This window comes from Sceloporus undulatus, chromosome 7 (assembly GCF_019175285.1).
Source record: "Sceloporus undulatus isolate JIND9_A2432 ecotype Alabama chromosome 7, SceUnd_v1.1, whole genome shotgun sequence".
Taxonomy (NCBI): Eukaryota; Metazoa; Chordata; class Lepidosauria; order Squamata; family Phrynosomatidae; genus Sceloporus; species Sceloporus undulatus.
In genome coordinates this window covers 36,164,695-36,174,389 of record NC_056528.1, presented here as the reverse complement: position 1 = coordinate 36,174,389, position 9,695 = coordinate 36,164,695, and the positions used below count along the sequence as shown (strand labels likewise).

General features: G+C 43.0%; 1 long non-coding RNA gene across 1 annotated transcript; it reads right to left on the bottom strand.

Moving 5' to 3' along the window:
• Positions 1–7,616: 7,616 nt before the first annotated feature.
• LOC121937009 lies at positions 7,617–9,447 on the bottom strand. The gene is made up of 3 exons (XR_006105066.1): positions 9,120–9,447; positions 8,692–8,810; positions 7,617–8,320 (listed from the first exon to the last, which is right to left on the bottom strand). It is a non-coding gene; the product is annotated as an uncharacterized LOC121937009 (long non-coding RNA).
• Between the last annotated feature and the right edge of the window lie 248 nt (positions 9,448–9,695).

Sequence of the window (9,695 nt, the reverse complement as noted above, 5' to 3'; positions counted from 1 at the left end):
ATTATTATTATTATTATTATTATTATTATTATTATTATTATTATTATTATTTCTTACCTGCCTCTCCCCATGGATCAAGGTGGGGAATAGCAACAATAAACCGATAAGCAGCACCAGTTAAAACACATCAGGTGAAAAAGACAAATAAGATATACATATATTAAAACAATCCACATTTGAAATTCATCATTTAATATTTACAATTTAAAATCATCTGGATAAGCCAGCTGGAAGAGATTGGTCTTCAACTGGGGTAGGTCTGGGGGCCAGTTTTCCAGCCAAGGCCAGTGGCCAGAAAACGTCTTCTAGTTGTGAAAAATATTTTGATGTCAGTTGGTACAGGGCAACACTCCAACCTATTTTAAAGACAAATTGCCAATTCTCAATGCTGCCAGGAGAGAGCAAATGTGGTATAGTAGTTGGACTGTGACTCTGGAGATCAGGCTTCAGTTCCTCATTCGAGTATAAAACCTCAGTGGGGCAAGCCACACTCTCTCAGGCTCAGGGGCAATTCAGGGAGTCTGGAAGAGGTCAAGGTGAAAGAACAGGAACAATTTCGAAACTATGATGTATTGAACCTATGCAATGGGATGGAAATAATATTTTGGCCAAGTCCATGAATCTAGAATCTGGTCAGTGCTGTGATGCTTTGCTCAATCCTCTATCTGAGCAATGCCTGGATCACAATTGAAGTGCCGTTTTTGAATTGAATTTGAATTGTGTGTGTGTGTGTGTGTTGTGTGTGTGTTTGTTGCAATTCTTTGCTTGAATAGCTTGATTGGCCTTACATGAGGCGGGGGGAAATTTTCCTTTTACATACTTTAACAATTCTCAGAGTCAGGGAAAAGGGAGTTCAGGCGGAAGCAAGAAATGTAACGATGGCGACGCTAGTGCCAGCCTTTCAAATACTGTAATTCCATTAAATTTAATTGTCCAGAAAATCTGAGCTAGCCTACCAGGCTGCAATATTTTATTTATTTTCAGAAACTAGCTACCCTACCTTTCACCCCCACCCTAAAAGCCCCATCCCTGAGGCGGCTTCTAGATTGAAACCTCCAAAAATACATTAAAATGAGATTCAGAACAAAAGACAATATATATTAATTAAACTATTAAAACGGCACCAAAAGGGGGCATAAACAACGGAGTCGGTTTAAATATACATTGCCGCAGTGTGCGATTAAAACAAGGTACAGTGGTTAGGAAAAGTTCTTGCCACTCTCTTGGGACTGAAGAGAGGGGGAATTTACTTCCATCTGAATCTATTTCACCATTCCCATTCTCTTGCCTCTCTTGCATTTCTAATCCTGATGCCAGGAAATCTCTCTATTCCTTAAATAAAAAATCTATTATTGATTGAGAGAGCCAGCATGGCATACTAGTTTGACTGTTGGACTATGGAGTTTATCACACGGGACGGATCCCGTGCAGAAACGGGATTTAAAAATCTGGGGAACAACCCACAAAAGCAGGTTGATTTTCAGACACGTCGGGATTAATAAGCAAGAACACAACATTAACCCAAATAGAAAGTTGACAAAGCCTGCTCCTTTTTACTTTCACTATTTTCCAAAAGTAAAAAGGAGTAGGTTTTGTGTACTTTCTGTTTGGGTTAATGTCACATTAATACTCATTAACCCTTACGTCATGTGAAAATCAACCTGCTTTTGCGGGTTTTGTCCACTTTCTGTTTGGGTTAGCCCCCAATGTCATCTGAAAATCTACCCACTTTTGCAGGTTTTTTCGAGTTTAAATTCAGTTTCTGCACAAGATCTGTCCCTTGTGATAAACTCCTATGACTCTGGAGACCAGGGTTTGATTTCTAACTTGGGGCTCTTTCCGACTACGTTATAAAACAAATCGGAAATCGGGTTATACGGCCATCGTTCCCATTTGAATCCAAACCCGATCCCTATTTGATCTTGCGAAAACCCAAAGCAGAAGGGGAAACCCCGGGTTATCCTGCCACTACTTTCTATGAAACCCCCTAGGTGATCTTCGGCAAGTGACACTCTCTCAACCTCAGAGGAAGGCAATGACAAACCTCTCTGAACAAATTGTGCCAAGAAAACTCCATAATAGGTTCCTCTTAGGCTTGCTATAAGTTGAACAACTTGAAGGCACACAACAACAACAACAACAACAACAACAACAACTGTTGATTGAGATGCTTGGAAAGGCAATTATCTGTTTGAAAAGTAAGATCACTGAATAAATGGAAAAAATGACATGGCATAAACAATTTTCATGCTCAGGCAACAGAATTTTCCATCTCCTCCCCACCTGTCCTGCATCCCTCAAGATCTGCCTTGGAGAGTCCTTCCAAACCAAGGTTAGCCCAAGACATGTTGCTGCCTGGGAAAACAGTGATTCCATCATTCCCCAAACAGAACAGAAGAAGCCTGCAGGGGGTGCAATTCTCCTCTTAAGTCAATGATTCTCAGGTTACATGATTTGGGGACTGGCGATCCCACCCTCCCCCCCCCCCCCCAATACTAGGGACTGGCAGTATAGGTTGCATCTCTCCTCTCCGAAATGCTTGGGATGAGAAGTGTTTGGGATTTCAGAGTTTTCCAGGATTTTGCATATGCATACTGAGGTTTCTTGGAAATGGGACCCCCAAATCTAAAATATGACATTCATTTATATTTCATACACACCTTATAATCATAACCTGAGGGTAATTTTGTGCACAATATTTTTAAAATAATTTTGTGCATGAAACAAATTTTGCATACACTGAACCATTTGAATGCAAAGGGGTCACTATCTTAGCCACCCAGGAGGGGGGCAATTTTAGATTTGGGAGTATTTTTTTTAATTTTGGAATTCCAGATAAGGGCGGCTCAACCTGTGGATTTATTCTTTCCTGGAACCCACAGGAACTGGCATCAATGCAGGGACCACCAGTTTGAGTAGCACTGCTCTAAACCAAGGAACTCACCTGATCTTGCTTAGTTTTTTTAAACCTATATTTTTTTAAAGAACAGTGTTTGTTTGTATTTAGTGGAAGGGATTGGTACAGTGCACAGTCCCTCCAGACTTCACCATCCCTGCTTTAGACAGTTTGAATATGAGTAGAAAGCCTTAATGTGTATCCACAGTGCAAAATAAAAGCAGTTTGACACCACTTTAACTGCCACGACTCTATCCTACAGGATCTTGGGATTTATAATGTGAAGTCGAAGGCTTTCACAGCTGGCATCTATAGCTTTCTGTGGGTTTTTCAGGCTATGTGGCCATGTTCTGGAAGGATTTATTCCTGATGTTTCACCAGCATCTGTTGGGATTTGTAGTATGGGGAGGCACTCAGCCTGGTCTGTCCGAGAGCTCTGGTGCCTCACTAAACTACCCATTCCAGGATTCTATAGGAAAGAGTCACTGTAATTAAAGTGGTGTCAAACTACTTTAATTCTGCAGTGTGGATACACCCCCAAACTCACTATGAAACTCAGTGGATGACCTTAGACCAGTCCCTATCTTGAAACCAAACCTACCTCACAGGGCTGTTATGATAAAATTGTGCATGCACATACACACACATACGTGGGTATATATATAAAAAAGAAGAGACTAAGATCTTGGTTATTTACACAACTCGGAGTTGTATAAAACAAGGTAATACATAAATACTTTTCCTTTGCAAATATTAACCCTGAAGTGTTCCCTCTTTCTTTCAAGCCAACAGATCTGATCTGGCCTTGAAGGGTCACACTCTCTTAGATGCATTGCCGCTGCTGTGTTTTGTTTGACTCATTCATTTTCAGCCGTGACCAAATTCCTAATTGCAAACAATGGTTACAAACACCCAGCCTGTACTACACACAGCGGCCGGGAGCAATCTGCTTTCGTGGTGAACCACATCAGCTGCTCCTCTGGACAGATGCTCTTATTTGCCCCGACTGGCAAAAGCTGATCTGACTCTCATATAATGGCCTTTTAGGACTGCTGAACGATTCCTGAAAGCTCATGGAGAGAGAGAGAGAATAAGATGTCCATTGACATGCAAATGGGATGCGCAGAGGTTACGGAGGGGAAGTAGACTGAAGCAATGCAAATGTCACCCTGCTAGTTTCAGTTAGGCTGAACTGAAGTGGGATTGTTGTCTTGATTTCCAAGCTCCCTTTGCCTTTCACTGAGGGGAAAAAAAAGAGGGGAGAGAAAGATGAAAGGAAGACAAAGATGCAGTGCACCAGACAGGCCTGCATGACCTCCTGCTTAGCATCTCCTTCACACTGGCTGTTCTGTATTCTGGGGAGTTGCCTTCCCTGCATTCTCCCATCCTTGCTAACATCAGCATCTTTGAAGCAACAGCCAGCCAGGCGGCAGTGGAAAGACCAAACGCAACGCCTTCTGCTGGGCCAACACCCTGGTTGGGGAGCGGAAAAAAATCTGTCTCGATTGTGTCAGGTTTCTCCAAAACCAACCTTTCTTTTCTTCCCCCTCTTGCTTCCTACCAGGTTGAGAGATTCTGCATCTGCCTCCTGTGCTGAGATTCATGCCATTTTTATACTGGTTTCTTCATTTGTGCATTTAATTGCACAGGGCACCTAGTGTACTCTGTCAGGTTAGTAAATCTGTTCCAAGTTTTAATCTGGTTTGAAAGGAACTGTCCAAGGTGCTGATCTCTAGCCTCAAACTATTTTCAGCACCTTTAGTAGCGCCTTTGTACGTCAGATTCACCACTCCATGATTGCACCACTCCACTTTCTTGGGTTCTATGGAACAACAAATAAACATTGCAAACACAATTACAAAAGTTTAAACAATTTGCTGATTTATATAAACATCAAAAACAACAACATAGCATGTGTTATACTCAATCCAGTGCATATTTGTTTTGTTTTTGTGTACTTTCAGTTTCTTACCAACTTATGGTGACCCTAAGGTGAATCTATCACAGGGTTTTCTTGGCAACAGCAAGACCTCCTCAAAGCCCCTGGCTCCTTATATGTCTGAGGAGACAGAAAACACCTGAGAACCTGATCAATTGCTGCATTTTTAGGCCTCCAGGAGCACCGGAGTAACATAAAACAGGGATTTTGGGCAGGCCAGACTCAGCCCCAGGGCCCAAGGTTTCCTACCCCATAAGTATGTTTAGCTTTGTGGAGTAGCAGGCAGAGTCCTTAGTACATAGAGGTTATTTGAAGGAGCCAGCGAGATGTAGTGGTTTGAGTCTTGGACTGTAACTCTAGAGACCAGGGTTCAATTCCCCATTTGGCCATAAAATCCATAAAAAAACACACTCTCAGCTTCAAACAAAGGCAAAGGCAAACCCTCTCTGGACAAATCTGGACAGTATGACTAATGAAGGTGTTGGGGAAAGGGAAAATATCCAAATGACATTTTATTTTATTGCAGTACAGATGGGAATTTGGTGCCCTCCCATTGCTGTTAGACTGCAACTCTCAGCATCCCCCACCATGGGGTGTGTTGGCAAGCAAAAGTCCGACATCATCTGGAAGGCCACACAAACCCCACCCTTGGTTTAATTCAAAGACTGATTTAAATGTAATAAAGCAGTCTTCAAATGTGTTCTTGTTCCACAATGACTTATAACACCTATTTAATTAAACCAAGTATGCTTTCATTGGACCCTTGCAAGGAAATGGATACCAATAAGTGTTTTTAAAAAGTTGAAGGCAACTCTTTAAGAAACAGAATGAGAGGCCACTTTGGAATGGAATAATTCAGCACAAGAGCCAGCCTCATGTAATGATTTGAGCTTTGGACTATGAATCTGGAGACAAGGGTTTCAATTGCCACTTGACCGTGGAAACCCAGTGGATGACCTTGGGCAAGCCACACTATCTCAGCCTCAGAAGAAAGCAATGGCAACCCCCTCTGAACAAATCTTGCCAAGAAAACCCTATCTTTAGTGTTGCCTTAAGGCAGGCTAAAAATAAATAATAATTATTATATACCTTGACTTGAAGGCACACAACAACAAAAAATGGTGCAGAGAGCAAGCGGAGGTGAAGTTCCTAAACCCTTTCCTCACCCTTTGCTACTCCATTACAAATTGACCGCTAGCTATTACTTTCTCTCTTTCTCCAACAAGAGTACCAATTAAATTTTACCTTTGGAAACATGCAGGAAAGAGGATGAAAGTTATTTGCATGATCTGGAGCAGAGAATTGGTAGGTGAGGAAAAAGCTTCAACAAACCTTCCTTCCAAGCTGCTTCTCACTTGTTGTGTGCTTTCAAGCTGTTTCCGTTATATGGCGACCATTAGCCAAACCTATCATGTTTTGTGTTTGCTTGGCGAGTTTTGTTTGCCATTGCCTTCCTTTGAGGCTGAGAGCATGTGACTTGCCCAAAGTGACCCAGAAGGTTTAATGGCCAAGCTAGGAATCAAACCCTAGTCTACAGAGTCATAGTCCAACACTCAAACCACTATGCCACTCTTCGATACTCTAACTTTGATACCAAATCTCTTACAGTGGATTTTTGATTAAAAGAAAGGGGGGAAAGCAGTGTGCGTATTTTATTTTGTTAGATCCTCCGCAACCCCAGCATTTGAAAGTGTAGTATCTCTGGCATCCTATACTGCACTCCTATTGTTGACTAAGGCCCCATGCATGCTTCCTAAGAGTCTGGAAGCTGTGCCAAAGTTGCGCTCCAGTCCTTACGACTGGAACATGGCTTTGGCGTGGCTTCTGGCCTTGTAGGTCGCATGCATCATTTAAAGAGCATACCTCCAAATTTACCCAAAGCAGCTTTATTTTGGCCTGTCTGTTTGGGGCCTGAGCTTAGAACAGAAGAGAAAGCATATTTAGTATGTACCAAACCACACTTTAAGCCCCAATTTGTTATAAAGTAGCAGCGTGATCCATCTTAACACAGCATTTTCATCTCTTTCAGCTGGGTAGCTTTAATTGATTTCACTTTTGGCATGTACACGTTAATTGTAAAACAGGAAGGGCTCACAAGAAACCGCCCAATAGCCTTCCAATATATGAAAATGTCATTCACTTACAGGATTTTACTATCTATTGATCGGCGTACAGTTAATGAAGAAATACTACAATTACTTTTCCCTCTGTGTAATAAATAAACCTTTCCTGCTTCTTCCAAACTGAATTAAGCTGTCATTTTCTCCGATTTATTTTTTTTTGCTGTCACTGTAACAAATTTGCACCAGCTTGTAATAAAGTGGGGTTAGGGGTGAAGGACCCCCATAAATGTGGAGAAAACACAAATAAAAAGCCCCACTATTCTTTTTACCTAAGAGAACACCTCTCTAGGAATCTCCAAGTCCTCCAGTGCAACTCTGTGGTCAACATCTGCCAGAAATTGATCATCGAATCATGCTGGAGGACCTACAAATGCCTAGAGAAGTGGTTCCTGTAGGAACTTCCAGCACAACTCTATGGTCAACTTCTAGCCTTGGCCTGTTACAGACTGCCAAAATAAAGCTGCTTCGGGTCTCTTTGGAGGTATGCTATTTAAATGATGCATGGGTCCTAAGAGTCCGGAGGTCATGCCAAAGCCACACTCCATTCCTAAGCACTGGAGTGCAGCTTTGGTGCAGCTTCCGGATTCTTAGGGTGCATGCATCATTTAAACAGCATACCTCCAAAGAGACCCGAAGCAGCTTTATTTTGGCAGTCTGTAACAGGCCACTGGAGGACCTAGAGATTCCTAGAGAGAACGTATTAATCCAAACCATAAATAACAAACCTGCAAAAGCCAAATCAGCAAATGTAGAGGTCCGACTGTTCCTCCCTCCTCAAATTCATAAAATGTTGGTGTATAAGACCACACTCCTTCCCAATAATGTCAAGCACCCATCTAACCTGCATAAATTATACATTTTTAAAGACAATTTAAGCCAAGGGTAGAAACTATGCAGTCCTCCAGATGCAGCCTTGAGTCCCTGTACCGGAAGGAAGGCAGGATATAAATACATAAAACAATAATAGTTATAATAATATTGGACTACAACTCCCTCCAGCCCTCTCCTCATAGCCAGGAGTAAGGAATGCTGGGAGCTGCGATCCAACATGTGGAAAACCACATTATTCCCACCCCTGGTTTATACGACAAGAGTTTCTGTTTTGGAAACCACATTTTAACAAAGGATATATAAAAAGAAAAACCTAGAGTGTGTCCACAGCATCGTTTGTAAGAAGTTACATTTGGAATGCCAGATCCTATAATTCTCCTAGCCACCATTGCCATACTGACTGAGGGTCTGGGATGTATAGTCCAAATCAATCTTTCCTGAACTGTGGTCCGGATGTGGGAAACCAGGATGGCAAGAGGTCTGAAAAAGAAGCCCTAGGAGAAAAAGTTGAAGGAGCTGGGAGCGTTTAACCTGGAAGAGAGAAGATTAAGTAAGGTGATATATATGGCAGCTGTCTTTAGGAATCTGAACAGTTGTCATTCAGAAGATGCAATAGTTTAAGGACTAATGATCTATACATTTTATGAGATATTATCAAGAATGTCATATGATTTAATATACAAGGCAGAAGATTGGGAGGTTTAAAGTCAGAGGTTGGAGTGAAGAAGAGAAGATGTAGAAAAGACAAACTGTGCAACATATTTGTAAGGCAATGAAATGATTATGAACTTGCACAGTATGTTATTTTATTGTCAAAAACTTAAATAAATGTGTGTATATATAAAAGAAGATGTGGGAGGAGTAGAACCAAAGGGTGAGAATGGCAAGGAAGCAGATCTCACTTCAACATCTGGAGACAAATGTTTGGTATTGGAACAGGTTTCCTTGGAAGGCCTGAAGTTCTCCTTCACTGGAGGCATTGAAGCAGAGGATGGACAACCATTGGCCAAGAAGGATGCTCCTGTGTAATGTATGCAAAGAGCCTGCATTTAGACAGAGGAGGACCTCCAAAGCTCTCTTCTTATATACGACGAGAGTGGAGGAATATAACACTTTAGTGGTTTCCACCCTTTGGTCTTCCAGATGTTTTGGACTTCAGCTCCCATGATTCCCAACTGCTGCCCATGTTGGCTGGGGCTACTGGGATCTGAAGTCCAAAACAAAGTCAAAAGGTTGGGAACCATTGTAAATTTTAGAACATTTCAGTGAGGGGGAAAGCCTTGGGGCTGAGGAGGGGTCTCCCTTGACCCCCATTTCCCCTCCATCTTACCTTTATAATTCCCAGAATTCCATAGCTGTGAGGCACAGCAATTAAAACGATGTCAAACTGGATTACTTTTCTGCAGTGCCTTGGGGCTGGAGGGAGGGGTCTCCCTCAGCCCCCATTCCCCCTCCTCAGCCTCCCCCTTCCCAGAATTCCACATCTTCGAGCCATTGTTTGTGGGAAAGCCTTGGGGCTGAGGAGGGGGTCTTTGGAGGCCTCAGTCTCCCCAGATGGAAGCCCGCATAGATAGTTGTTGGAGCCCTTGTTGGGCTGGGCGAGGAAGGGTCTCCCTCGGCCTCCATTTTGGGCCTGCCTAGGCCCTCCTCCTCCGGCTCCTCCCTCCGCGTGGCTTCCTCTCCTCCTCCTCCTCCTCCTCCTCTCGGTTCCCTTTCTGCGAGGACCGACGCCTCCAAAGCAAGAGCCCCATTCCCCCTCATTCACTCAGAGCTCCCAGCCCCGAAGGAGACGATGAAGGCCCTCCTCCTCCTCCTCCTGGCCCTCCTCAGCGGCCCAGGTAAGAGCCCCCCTCCAGGCCCTTCTTCCCCCAGGAACCCCTCCTCCATCTCAGCCATGGACCCCCAT